Source organism: Notamacropus eugenii, chromosome 1 (genome assembly GCF_028372415.1).
Source record: "Notamacropus eugenii isolate mMacEug1 chromosome 1, mMacEug1.pri_v2, whole genome shotgun sequence".
NCBI classification, from domain to species: domain Eukaryota; kingdom Metazoa; phylum Chordata; class Mammalia; order Diprotodontia; family Macropodidae; genus Notamacropus; species Notamacropus eugenii.
Window position 1 is genome coordinate 702,498,337 of NC_092872.1, and position 15,024 is coordinate 702,513,360.

Sequence of the window (15,024 nt, forward strand, 5' to 3'; positions counted from 1 at the left end):
GCCTCAGTTTTCTCATTTATAAAATGAGCTGGAGAAGGAAATAGCAAATCACTCCAGTATCTTTGCCAAGAAAACCCCAAATGGGATCATGAAGAGACAGACACCATATAAACAACTGAAGAACAACTCCAGAGTCTAGTTTAGTGTCAGACACATGGTAGGTACCTGATAAGTCCTTATTGAATAAATGAGGGAATGAAATAAATGCACATTTGGATTAAGAGCTGAGCCATAGGGAATGTCTTAATTGAATGATAAACTCTGTACTTAAAAACTCCTATCAACTTCCATCCCTTACATATTTCACTGTGGAACATGAAACTCTCTTTGGTTGTTCAAACCCTCTTTCCCAGCATTTTGGACAAGTTGCCATAATTTTAGAAAGAGGCAGGATGGTGTCATGGAAAACAAACCAAAAAAAAAAAAAAAATCACATAACTTAGACCTAGAAGAGTTGAATTGGAATGCTGATTCTAACACTTGCTAGCTGTGTGCCCATGAGCAAGTTTCTTAACCTCTTAAACCTCATCTTCTTTATCTGTAGAATTAGTATAATTATATCTGTATCACCTAACCCAGAGTTCTTATGAGAAAGTACTTGGTAAAAGTTAAATCATAGGAGTCAAAAGAAGGTAGCCCTTAAGGAAATCACTTCACTTGCCCAGAAATCAGTTTTCTCAATGATAAAATGGACTAGATGATCTCAGAGTTCCTTTTAAGCTCTAGACCCAAGATGCTATCAGTATGATGGATGAAGAGGAACCTCCAAAGCCATCCCTCACTAATTACATTGCCTCTGATACCTATGAATAGTAAGCTTGTGCATCTCTGCTGGATGAATGTACTTACTTTACTGAGCTCATCATAGGGACCGGAGGGTTATTTTGGTGCACAGCTAAAATTACCAGGATTGAGTCACGTAAAGTAGGCTGACATCTTTTGGTAGATTTATTTTTATGAATATTTTTCAATGCTTCAATGCAATGACTGACTCCACATTTTTATTATTAAATATTTGGCTCTTCACTTAGCATCAACCAAGGAAGAAAACAGTCACACAGACTGCCTTTGCTTTCATTTCTATTGTTTTGCTTTCATTTCTTCATAAGGTCTTAGTTGTAGATTAAAAATGGCATTCAGTAAACAATTCTTTACCTGACAGAGATGTCAGCTGTCACGAGGTTTTTTCTCAACCCCACATAAACACCAGGCAGGCTGCTTTTGATGGCAATAATATAAGTTTTGCTTCTAATATAGCATCGTCGGCCCTTTTTTCTTCTCTTTTTAAACAGTTTTATTGGAATTCCTTGGATCAGATCTACACTGTGGCTTTCAGATGGTTTTATTAACAACAAGCCAGCAGTGGAAGCCAAGCATTTGAAGCACTTGTAATAAATATGATTCTGAGGCTTCCACCTCCTAAGTTCTACAAGTCAGATGCTAAGCATCTCTCCCAAGACTGTGGCAACAGCTGTATTGGCTTCAGACAGCTATGCTCAGGACTTGGAGTGGAAAGGAGAGAAACAAGAATGATAACCATCTCCAATCCTGACCCAACTTCTGCACTTCCTTATCCATCAGCTACTTCAGGCTTTGGGAAGCGGGAGGTATAACAGCAAGATCCCTGGCATACAGAGGTCTGCTACACAGGTTCTTCGACCTGCTTTTCTAAAAGAAAAGGCAACTTTCAAGGGGGTCAACAATCACTTTAATCAAGCACATATATCATTCACTTAGTTCAGGGGAAAACGTTAGCACTCTGAACTTCAGAGAAAATACAGAGAAATCAACATCAACAGACAGTGCTTCCAGCTGCCTGACATAAGCAATACATACATCACAGATCAACAAACAGATGCACCTGTCTAATCTTTGCATACATACATAGTTACCAGAGAGAGAAGCAACACATTTGGGTTTTCAAAGCTGGGGGGCAGCTTAGCAGCTTCCCAGAGTCTCATCTGGCACACAAAACTAAGCCCCAAAGTAAAACCTCACCTCAGAGTATTTATACATTTTTTTAGAGCCAGAGAGAATCACAACCTCAAGAACCAATGCCTTATTAGAAAAATTAATAAAAGGTGTGGACTTCTCCTAATCAAGGTTCCCTTAATGGGCAGACCCATTAATGGGTGGGGAAGATCTTTAATCTCATTAAGAAGCAAAATTACATTAACAATAAGCAATAATATATTATCAATATAGAAGGGCAAGAGGAAGAAGGCAAGGAAGAGAAAAGGGACACAGGAGAAAAAGGACTGCTGTAGAAGGAGCCTTGGGTTCTCTTCCAAACCCTGTTTCAGCTGTTTTTCAGTCATGTCCACCTCTTTGTGACCCCTTTTTGAGTTTTCTTGACAAAGATGCTAAGGTGGTTTGCTATTTCCTTTTCCAATTCATTTTACAGATGAAGAAACTGAGGTAAACAGAGTTAAGTGACTTGCCCAGGGTCACACAGAAAGGTGGAAGGGCAGGTAAAGAAGCACTACAAAAGAAGAAGTCTTGGCTTTTCTGCTAAATCCTGTGAACAACTGAATGTGTAACCTTAGGCAAATCACATCCCATTTAAGGATCTCCTCCTTTTCTATAGGAAGAGAGGGTTAAAACTTTAATGTAAAGTGCCCTGGTTTTGGAGTCAGAATACTAGAATTCAAGTCTCAGTTCTGCCACAACCAACCAGTGTGACTTTGGGCTAATCACTTCACTTCTCTGAGGCTCAGTTTCCTCATCTGTAAAATTAGGGGATTGAACTAGAAATTTTCTTCTAGCTCTAAATTCTGTGACTTGATGTTCTCAAAGGTTTCTTCAACATTTAAAATTATTATATTTTTCATACCAGCAAATCTTTGTTTAATTTTATTGGGTTTTTTTGGAAGGAGGAAGGCAAGGCAATTGGATGACTTGCCCCAAAGTCACACAGCTAGTAAGTGTCAAGTGTCTGGGGCCAGATTTGAACTCAGGTCCTCCTCACTCTAGGGCAGGTGCTCCATTCACTGTACCACCTAGCTGTCCTTAGCAATAACTCTTGACCAGCTCTACCAACACTCAAGTCATGTAGTTTCTGAAATTGACATCAGTCACTATCATCACCTCCCAACTTCCTGAGCATATGTGTGTGTGTATATATATATATGTATACATATATATGTATATGTCTGTGTGTGTATTCATGATGTATTTCAAACATCCATGATTTTATCATACTGGCTATTTCCTTGATGGATGCAGAGTCCAACTGCTTTCCATTAAAGTAGGTGGTCATCATGAGGTGCTACGAGTGGGGGAAAAAATTGGTCATGGCCCACTTAGCGATAAACCTCATTTAGTCTAATTAGACTAGTTTTCCAACAACAATCACACAGTCTATTGTCAGAATCTATAGACATAGTATCATAAGATCAGTGAATTAGAGCTGGGAAAAAACTCTGAATATTACATATATGAAAGTTTTCCCTTATGTATCTCCTATCATTTAATGAATTCTAAAAAGGATGAGATTTCCCCTTTACAGAGCCAATGGGTGGATCATTTCTCTGTCTCAGAGAAGTCAGTGCCACTGAGAAAGAGCCAGGAGTTGCAGCGAACAGTCACTAAGTCCTAGGAAATCAGTTACTGATCCACCCAATTGTTAAATATTTTCTCTTTCAATTTTTTTACACTTATGTCTGCATTTATATACTGTGTCTTCACTGGATTATGCCCTCAACGAGGATAGGCCCAGGCCCTAGTAAAAGTCTTACACATAGAAAGCACTTAATACATTTTATTTAGTTGAGTTGAACTGAGATGAAGATAACCCTGAATCAATCTATGTCCTATACAACTGAGCATTAACTAAAACATATTATTCATCCAGTTCAGTTCTATCTCTTCAAGACCGAGGATTATTTCAGGTTAGATAGTATTGATCAATTTATAATGGAAAGTTTTTTTCCAGGTCTTAGAGGGTAAAAAAATATCTTTGGAGATGGTCATTAGAATCTCATCACCTTGATCTAAAGAATCTTCTCCATTTACATCAGCTTTGGTTTCTCTTCCAGACCAACATATTTAGTTTTTGTTTTCATTTTTTGAGGGGACAAAGAGGGAAACGGACTGATATTTAGCATCTAGGCGGATGAGGAAAGGCCTTATGCAGGCAGTGATGTTTGCATTGAGCTTTCAAGTAAATTCTAAGAGGTAGAAATGAGAAGGCAGAACATGACAGTTGCCAAGGGCAATACGTGTTATATCTTCACTCGTTTTACTTTTATGAGAACACTGCACCTATCTGGTCAGAATTTGACTGACTGCTATAGGATTTGATCCTAGTATATCCCATAGCAGTAATTTTCTAAAATTACTTGCTCTTCTTTCATGATCCAAATCCTATATCTCTCACTCTACAACTTACTTTTGTGATACTGGAAAATTGATGACTGAATGTATTTGGAGGAGGGGACAAGGAAAGAGTCAAAGATAATTCTGAATTCCCCAGTCCTCGCGTTCAGAGAACTTACCAAAAGTCAGGTACATTTGGGGATGGGCAGGAAGTTCCAAGATCAAGTGGGTTTTTTTCTTAGTCAAAGAAGAAAATACCATCTGACTCTGTAATATCACAAGAGTTTATACTTGGGTATATGGAATCACAGAAGCTCTGAGTTAGCATAGACTTCAGTCAGTCAGCCAATAGCATTGATAAACATCTAGTCCAACCCAAGCCTGAAAAAGACTCCTCTCTACAATAGATTCAGCCCAAACAGATGACTCACTTTTTGAGAATTTAGAATTGTGGTCTGAATATACTTGGTTGGGGGTGACTTGGGAGCCCCCCATGTTTAATACAAGGTACTCTTTCCCCTCTGTCATTCTCTTCTTGCTCTGGTCTTTTCTCTTACTCTTTGCCCCAATCTAAGTTATAGACTAAGAAATGTAATATTTGGAGTCAGGGGGTTTGAGTTTTAAAGCCAGGATCTGCTGCTTACTATCTGTGGACCTTAGCTTTATCCTGGGTAAAATTGGGGTGATTGCACTGAAACAAATGTTCTACATCTTTTTTATGACATGGGCCCCCTTTGGCAATCTGGGGAAGTCTATGGAATCTTGCTTAGAATCATGGTTTTAAAATACACAGGATTACAAAGTAGACAATTACACTGAATTAACAATGTATTTTTTTCCTATTCAAGTTCACATACCCCTTGAAATCTATCCATGAACCCTTTTGGGGATTAAGAATCCTTAAACTAGAGTATCTCTAATACTTCCAAATACTGTACTTCTACAATGGGTAATCTAAGCACCATCAGAATGTCCACCAGCTTTCTGTCTTAAGAGCTCAAACATTTGGGGTATACTCTCCAGCAACCTTGGCTTCATCAATAAGAGCAGTTGTTGCTGGTATCTGTTCTGACTCCTCCATCAAATGTAGCAGTAATTCTGCTGATCTATGTCAGAGGAAGTAGGAGAAAGAATGACTGTGGAGAAGGGAAAGAGGAAAAATAGGTGGAGAGAGTACTAGACCTGGAGTCAGGAAGAGCTGAGCTCAATTCCAGCATCAGACACTCACTATCTGTGTGATCCTGAGCAAGTAAGTCAGTCAGCTGATAAACACCTACTATGCACCAGGCACTGAGGATACAAAGAAAGACAAAAACTTGGCCCTGATCTCAAGGAGCTCATAGTGGAATAGAGGAGACAACACGCAAACACTTTGTACAAACAAGCTGTGAACAGGATCCCTTTCAAATAACAAACAATCACGACTTCTGGCTTTCTGCCTCAGTTTCTTCATCTGTAAAAATAGGAATAATAAGAGCACTCCCCTCCCAGAATCAAACGAGATGCTTGTAAAGTGTTTTGCAAACCTTAAATCACTATTGTTATTACTGATCACAAGGGAGTGAGAACACCAGAGAGAAAGGAATTTCCCTCTATCTCACTGCCTGCCAGTTTAATAATGGTGCAATAATTAGGAAATAGTGGAAATAGCCTGGATTTGGAGTCAGAGGATCTGGGTTTGAATTCGCTGTAATTCACTTCCATTGTTCGGGCCTCAGTTTCCTCATCTGTTAAAATATTTTATTTTTTTAAAAATGATACTTGGACTGCCATCTTTCTAATGTAATTCTGAAGTTCATACGTGATGAATGTGGAATCCCTTTAAATGATAAAGCAGTATGTAAGTGTGACTCACTATTATTACTTTTATTACGTTGGAGCTACCACTGGAAGGCTAGCCTCTTAGAAAGAGCCATTAAGTCATCTGATAGGAGTTTGATTATAGGATCGCAAGTTAATTTTCTAGAACTGAAGGGAACCCTGGAGATCATCTCACCTTCTCATTTTATAGATCAAGGATCTGAAGTCCACACAGGGAAATGGGTTACCTAAAGCTATGTTAAGAGCTAGGAATAGACCTAAGACTAGAACCTGAGGAGCAGGATAATTCAGGAAAAATTATGCTGGATTTGGATTCCAGGTTCGAATCATTATATTTTTACTCACGTGCCTTGGGAAAGTAACTAAACCTCCCTTAGGCCTCACTTGCCTACCTATGAAATGGGTCTTAGAGAGCCCTTGGGCATCCCTTCTGGCTCTGAATTCATAATCCTGTATAATCCCCCATTCCAGGTCTCCTACGTAGGCACCACTGTAGCATCATTAGATTCATGGGAGAGGAGGAGCTCCATTTCCCAAGGCAGACTTGCATCAAAGTAGAAGCTTCAGAGCCAGCAACTGATCCTCTCTTGGTAGGAAATCTGCCCCCCCCCCCCCACCTCCACTACCCTCTCTCTCCATTAAAGGGTAAAATTTAGGACACATGCCTCAGAAGAGTGGCAAATTTAGCTACCCACCAGGAATGACCTTACACTGCTGACTTCAACAATGAAGAGCTGGGTTACAGCCCCCATTCCTGGGAGGTGAGAGGCCAATTCACTTTAAAAGAAAATATGGCTTAGGGCAGAACAAGGCCAAAATTGACATAAACACAATGGTGTCTAAAGAATTCCTGGGAAAGAAATTTTGCCATTGAGTTGAGTGGAGGAGGGGTACAGGACTCCAGACTGCCTTCAGCCCCGAACCAAGACAACGCACTCATCTAGAATATTTAAAACCCCAGCACCATCTTATTCCATTTGTTAGTTAACCAGCTAGGGGGTGGGAGACAGAGCAGCTGGGAGGACACCAATGGGTAGCCCCTTTACCAAGGGGCACAGTATTTGGAGGGGCCAACATCCTTGTCAGTACCCTTTACATAGCGCGTTCCTTCCTCTCACAGAAGGCTGGGCTTTATGGAAAAACTGAACCTACCAGTACATACAGAGGAAATTCCAGAGTGCAGTTACTGACAGACACGTCTTGGAAGTTAGCTGGTTACTTTGGCAAAAGCCCAACCATTTCCTTCTCACCCCAACCCCAAGACACACACACACACACACACACACACACACACACACACACACACACACACACACACACACATACACACACACACTTTTTTCTCCCTTAAAAAAAAAGTTTCTTAGGAGCCCAAAGACCCAACCAAAGAAAAACCGGCACTTCTGTTTACAACACAGTTGTGTGTTCTTGCCTCACATCAAAGAGAGCAGGGGAGAAAACATGACTTGGGCAATAGAAATTTGGCAGCCCTATAGGGTGCATGGACTTGCCAGGCAGACTGCTTGGGGCTCAGGACATGGAAATATTATGTTTTTTTCCTAGGTTCACTAAGCCAAAGAATTCCTCAGAATTTCACGAACACTCTGACGAAGCCCTTGAAACATTTTTGTATGTTTACCCCCAGCAAGTCACTTGTGCCTCAGTTTCCCCAGAAGCAAGAGACTCACCCATTCCTCACTTAATCTTAGTGATGAGGACAAACTAGACAGATTTAGGAGAAGGTCATTAGATGCATTACTCTTGAATAACTCAGCCTCCTCTAGCTTCTTGCTTGTCGCCACGCCAGGCCCCTTCCCTGCCTGCCCACACTCACTCATTCACTCAGGCAATATACGACAGCTGTATTATATGTCCTAGGGAAGTAGAGGATCTATTTTAGCCATTCGGGAAAAGACCTGTAAATCCTGTGACCAAACAGCTCTAATCTAGTGTTTAATGCGGAGCGTGATTTAGTGAAGGAGTAACTGAAGTGTTGTTAGAGTTTTGAAACATGATCAGTGCCAAACCCTGGAGACGTGTGTCAGACCCCCAGTGAATGGATGCCAAGCATGGGTCCTGGAGAGAGACAAAGCCCAAGCTGAGAGCCTTCCCAGAAGGCAGAGGGCAAGAGAAGCTAGGGGAAAGGCCCTCTCCACTTCCCCCAACCCTTATCCATTGGGGCTTGGCTAATGAACTCCCCAGAACATCTCAAAGGCTTGATACCTTCCCTGGGGTCCATTCACTTCCTGGAAGTCAAAGGCACCATCACAAGATCGTGGGATTTACATGTGAAACAGCATTAGAGGTCACCAGGTCCAACCTCTTTATTTTAAGGTCAAGGAAACTGAGGCCAAGAGAACATGAAGAGATTTGTCCAGGTTAACTAAGGTAATAACTATAAGAGGAGAGAGTCAAACTCATATTCTTTGACTCTAAATGCAGGGTTCTTTCCACCAAAGTTCTCAAACTAGGGTGGTTGAACATTTTTTTAACATTCTGAAAACTATTCCAATATAATTAGTTTCTTTCATAATCCTAAATGTTATTTTATGTATCTAACGACACTTTTGAGAAGACATAACACCAGACTGGCAAAGGGGACCATGACACAATGAAATTTACGAATGCCAGCTCTAAAGGATGATGCCATAATTGGGGAGCAGTAAGGAAACTTTCCTCACTGCTTTGAACCAGAACCTCAGAGAATACATTCTGTCTGTAATTAAATAAATAAACAAAAATTGGTGGGCCGTGACAACTTCTCATCATGTAGAGCTCTAAGTGACAACAAGTCTCAAGTACTTGGGAAAGTGTTTCACTAATGAGCCAATCACTTCTTGAGAATGTACCATTTCAAACCAATATTCAAACAGAAAATTTAACAAAGCTATTAATTTGCTGCATTTTTTTTAATAGAGACTGATTTTATCATGTAGGAAAATATGGAGGCTATAGTCCTTGCCTCCTCACTCCCAAGCACTTTCCACAGGTCACTTAACCTTTCTGGGCCTCAGTTGTGTTATCTGTAGAACTGGAATAATAATTAATAATAATAATATAATTCTCATACTTCACAGGAATGAAGGAAGTGATAAACAGTGGAGAAGGCTCGCCATGAAGTCAGGAAGACTTTGTTTAAGCCCTATCTCCAACATATATTTGTGTAACTATAACAAATCACTTACCTCCCAGCGTCCCAAACGCCTTCCTGAGACTATAAATTCCAAATTAATCATTGTATTTATTCTGTATATTCATATATGTATGTGTGTATATGCCTATTTCTCCTAAAAAAGTAAACTCCTTCAAAACAAGGATTATTATCTTTTTTGTATCCATATTCCCTGGCACATTGTAAGCACTTAATAAACGTTTATTGATTGACTAAGTTGCCACTTGAATTGGTAGAAATTTCCACAATGGGAATCCTATAAGTCATCGTCTACACCAATAAAGTAATAGGTCAAAACCAAAAATAAAAACCCTCTTAAAAGCAAGAAGATCAATGAGATTTTGTGAGTTTAAATTCTAGGAACTTTTTTTAAAGAGATTTAAAAGACCTTAGAAAATAATTCCTCATCTTCTGCATAAAAAGCAAGAGAGGTTAAATAAATTACCCAAGGTCACATAGCTAGTTAGTAGCAGAGACATGATGAGAACCTATGAGGCCCAATTCCTTGTCCAATATTTTTTCTGTCACGCTTGCTCCCCAAGTTCCCTTTAGTGAGCATCAAGTTGACTCTTGGGATTCTTTTAAACAGACCAGCTGGCTTTCACTGATGTTCTCCCATGTTTACAGATGCAAAACAAACCAACAAAAAAAGGTAACAAATTCATATTCCACTAATCTCTAGAGTTATATCACAGCCTACCAGTGTGTCCCATTAAGTCCACTATGGACAATGACTGATGGGGCTGTTGCTTATCTGAACATGTTTTGTCTTGAATCCTAGCACAAAGTAGAATGTCTTTGTGAGCCTCTCCTCCATTCTGATTTCCTGTAGTCTATTCCAAAGGCATCAATTTCCAGGAAACTGCCACACTAAAGGAAGCTGAAAATGACACTTCTACTGACCCTTTCTTCCTTCCTGTGTCCCTTTACAAAGGCTTTCCTTAGGAAGATGAGCATCTGCTGACATTATCCTCTTGCCCCAACCCTCCCCCACTCTAACTCACCCTGTCCAAAGAGTAGTTAAAATCACTGCTTCAACTAGCAACATGGACCTTCCAACTCTTCACATCCACTAATGATGCCATCTGTTATAAATTCTCACTATTTTGTTTTGTATGGAAGCTAAATGGAAAAGCACTGAGTATGACTCCCAATCTTTGCAGAGGTTCTGCTGGACTTTAAATACCAGTATACAACTGTATGTCATAGCTGCAATACGACATGGGAAGAGGAATAGCCAGATTGTGTAGGACTTTAAATGCCAAACAGTTTATAAGTTAAATGTATATATGTTATATGTCAAATGCTATCTGTTAAATAATCAAATGCCAATATGCTTTATACTAGAAGCAATAGTGTTTCAACCCCTCTTTCTGGTCTGACTGTACATTATTCCCCTTCCCATTTCCTACAATCTAACCAAATTTACCTTCTCCCCATCCCTCACACACATTGCCCCATCTCCCATCTTGGTGGCTTTACCCTGATTATCCTTCTTCCTAAAATGTGCTCTACCATTCCCTTCATCTTGTAGAGTTCCTCAATTTCTTTTAGCTCAAATATCGCTTTTCCTGACCCTATCCATACCCCCAGTGTCTAATGCCCTCCCTACCTTTTTTAACTATCTCATAGGGACAGTTCAGTGAGTATAGTACCAGACCTGGGGTCAAGATAGTCCTCATTTCCAAGCTGGCCTCAAACACTTACTAGCTGGGTGGCCCTGGGCAGGTCACCTAACTTCTTTTTGCCTGTTTCCTCATCTGTAAAAGTAGAAATAATAATAGTGCCTACTTCCCACGGTTGTTGTCAGGAACAACTGAGATAATATTTGTAAAGTGCTTAGTACCAGCACGTCATAAGTGCTATATAAATGTTAGCTGTTAGTAAATATAACTTAAATCTGTTCTATGTACCTTGTCTCTTCTTCAATAGAATATGTTTCTTAAGGATAGGGATTTCTTTCTTTCTTTCTTTGTTTTACATTTGGGTCCTCATTGTCTAGCACAGTACCTGGCCTTTAATGGTCACTTAAACACTTGTGGATTGATAGGTTAATTGTCCTTTGTCCTGATTGTACCATTTCTGAAATATTCTATCAAGTTGAGAGCATCACACTTGAGAAACAACATTGATGGCTGGAGTCCAACCAGAGGAGGGCAATTAGGATGCTGGCCTCAAAGGCCAGGGAGAATCAGTCAAAGGAATTAGAGATATGTAACCTGACGAAGAAAAGACTTGGAGGAAATGTGATCTCGGCCTTTCCATATTTCAAGGCTTGCATTTGGGAGGAGAGTCAGACTCACTGTGCTTATACTCAGAGGGTAGAAAGGTGAATAATAAGAGGAGGCAGACTTGGGTTCTATGCCTTTCTAACAATTAGAATTATTCAAAAATGGAATGGGCTGCCTTGGGGTAGTGAGCCCCCTATCCCTGGAGGTTTTCAAGTGGAGACTGAATGGCCATTTGTCAAGAATGTTGCAGACAGGGTTCATTCTTCAGGAATGAGTTCAACTAGATGCCCTCAGAAATACCTTCCAAGTCTGAGAGTCTATGAGTCTATGTTTTGAGTCAGGGAGGTGTCTAAGAATATAAAGGAGGGATACAGAAAAAGGGGTGTGTGTGTGTGTGTGCCTGTGTCTCTCTGTGTATCTCTCTGTGTGCATATTGTGGGCATGTGTGTGTGTGTGTGCATGCTATGCACAAATATATGTGTGTGAATGTGTGTAGGTCAATGTGTGAGTGTATATGTCTAAGTGAGCATATGTGTTAGGGGATATGAGGTAGTGGGAATGAGGACATTTTTCCTACCAAAAGTTTTGTCTAAATCATATAACTTTAAAGAAGAGAGAGACAAACACACAGAGAGAGAAAAAAAGGAAGGAAGGAAGGAAGGAAGGAAGGAAGGAAGGAAGGAAGGAAGGAAGGAAGGAAGGAAGGAAGGAAGGGAGGGAGGAAGGAAGGAAGGAAGGAAGGAAGGAAGGAAGGAAGGAAGGAAGGAAGGAAGGAAGGAAGGAAGGAAGGAAGGAAGGAAGGAAGAGAGAAAGAGAGATTTGTCATTTTTGCAAGACCTTCCTGGTTGAGCCTTGGTCATCCTGAGCTGTCAAAGGTCCTGCACAGATCCAGCAGCTGTAAAGAAGGATCCTTAAAGTCTTTTTATCACTTTAACACCTCCAAGCTGGACACAGCCAATCACATACTGTCCTGATCTTTGCTGTGGAGACCACCTTCAATGTTTTGGCTCCAAAGAGTCATTTCTTTCCAATTTACTGACATGGGGATATATATCTCTAAACTTGGCTGCCACAATTCATGCATGCCTTGAGGATTACATACCAAGTGAACTTTGTCAGTGTGAACCCAAGTCAGTAAGGAGCAAGAAGTAGAAAGACCTCTATTGTTCAGATTGGCCTTCTTGAACATTCTGATTGTCAGAGAAATGTCTTCAAGTGACAGATGAAAAGAAAGAATTCTCCATGCCAAGGGTTCTCTTTTACCCTGATCAGCTACCATCAATCAGTGTGCTCCCTGTCTCATAACAGAAATGATTTCCTGCTTACTATGGTTCCAACAAAGTTACTTAGATGAATGAACCCATCCTTGTGAAATTAACCGCAAAATTCAAGGCAATCTTTAAGGTGGAATGACCTCTGTGATTCACCTCACTTTGCAGCAAACATTTTATACAGGGGAAATAAAGTTAAAAATGATAATAATAAAAAAGAAGTCATCAAAGTGATGACTTTCAGTCAACAAATATTTATTAAATTCCTATCTTGTGTCAGGAATTGTATCAAGCCAGAAATGAAAGAGTCCTTGCCCTCAAGGAGTTCATATTCTATGTGATCAAAGAATGGAAAGTAGCTGCATTCACCATTTACTATCCAGATGAGTCATCTAATCTCAAATTTACAGATCATTTTGCCTAATCCTTTCTTTTTGCAGATAATGAAACTGAGGTCCAGTGAGCTTTTTGCCCATAGTCACATGGTTAATATGCAGCAGAAGAGAATTTGAACCCAGATCTGACTCCACACATACATATATCAGTGCTTAATAAATACTTCTTGACTGAATGGCTGACTGTAAACAAATGGTCACTTGATGTAATTACTCATTTTTCTTCAAAACATCAATGGATATGACCATTCATCTGATATACTGAAGAAATATGGGTACTTATCGCTAGTGACCATTTATTTTTCTATTAGGTTACTATAATAAAATTGCCTCTAAATTCTCTGAATCAAATAATCTGGTTAGGAACCTGTCTCCTTTAATATAGGTCCCTATATAGCTCATTGGAATATGCAGATGAGGTCCATGAATAAAGAAAAGGCATAGAAACAAAGAAACAAAAACAAGAAAGAAGTCCATTTCACAGGGGGTTATGAGGCTCAAAGGTGATCAGAGATGTCCAGGGTTTTGTAATACTCCTAATGAGTCTCCTTGACTCTAGTTTTTTTTTTTTCCCTTATCCAATCCATCCTCCAACAGCTAGCAACTGATACCCCTCAAACACAAATTGGACCATGTTACACCTCTGCTCAAAAAGGCTGAGATGCTCCCTTGTTTCTCTAAGTTAAAACATACATTTGGCTTGGAAAACCCTTCCCAGCCTCCCTCCATTCACCATTTTAGGCTCACAGCACATAATTCTCCTTCATTTCATCCAAATTGGCCTATTTGTTGTGCCTCACACTCACCATTCTATCTCCCCTCTGCATCTTTGCACAGTCTATCCCTAGTAACTAGAAGGTACCTTCCTTTCACCTTTCCCTTATAGCATCTCTAGCTTCCTTCAAGATTCCTGACCCCCACTTCCAATTTATTAGTCATTAATTAACACACCCTTGAATTACTTTGAAATTTACTTTGTAAATAATGTGTGCATATTTTTCTCTGTATGTTATTTACCCACAATATGATAAAAGCACTGGACTGCTAGGGGTATAGGGGAGTCAAGAAACCCTGATTTCAAATCTAGTCTCATATACTACCTGTATGACCCTAGACAAGTCATTGAACCCCGTTTGCCACAGTTTACTCCTCTGTAAAATGAGCTGGAGAAAGAAAGGGCAAACCTCTCGAGTATGTTCACCAAGAAAACTCCAAGTGAATCACAAATAGTCAGACACAAAAGAAAAGACTGACCAACAACAAAAATAAAATCTTCTCAAAGACAGGGATAAGCTCATTTCGGTCTTTGTATTCCCATCTCAAGCACAGTACCTGGCATACAGTAGGCTCATTAATAAATACTTACTTAATGATGTGAATGAATATAAGATAACACATACCAAGAGTTAAGTAAGGGATACAATGTGTAACCCCCTTTCTGATTTGGATAATTTCATTAATAAAAAGAGACAAAAACAAGAATAGTCATGAAGGACCCCCAAAAAAGGCATTCATAGTAAATATGAGTGTCTTGTTTCCTAGTATCTAACTTGCATATGGCTAATAGGAAGACTTGAAGATTGGTTGGGAAACCCTAATCCCTAATCCCATTTTGAGCACTGTGGGACAAATGTATATTGCCTTATAACTTAGATGTAACTTAGATGGTAGAAAAGGTGTATTTTTCTGAGTCATTTCACACAACATACCCAGCTTTGGAGCAATAGAGTGGGTCAAGACCAGACTTCTAAATAGGTCATAACATACTTTGGAATCAAGTCTAAGAATGTTACGACTGAGACCAAGAGATGTCAAGT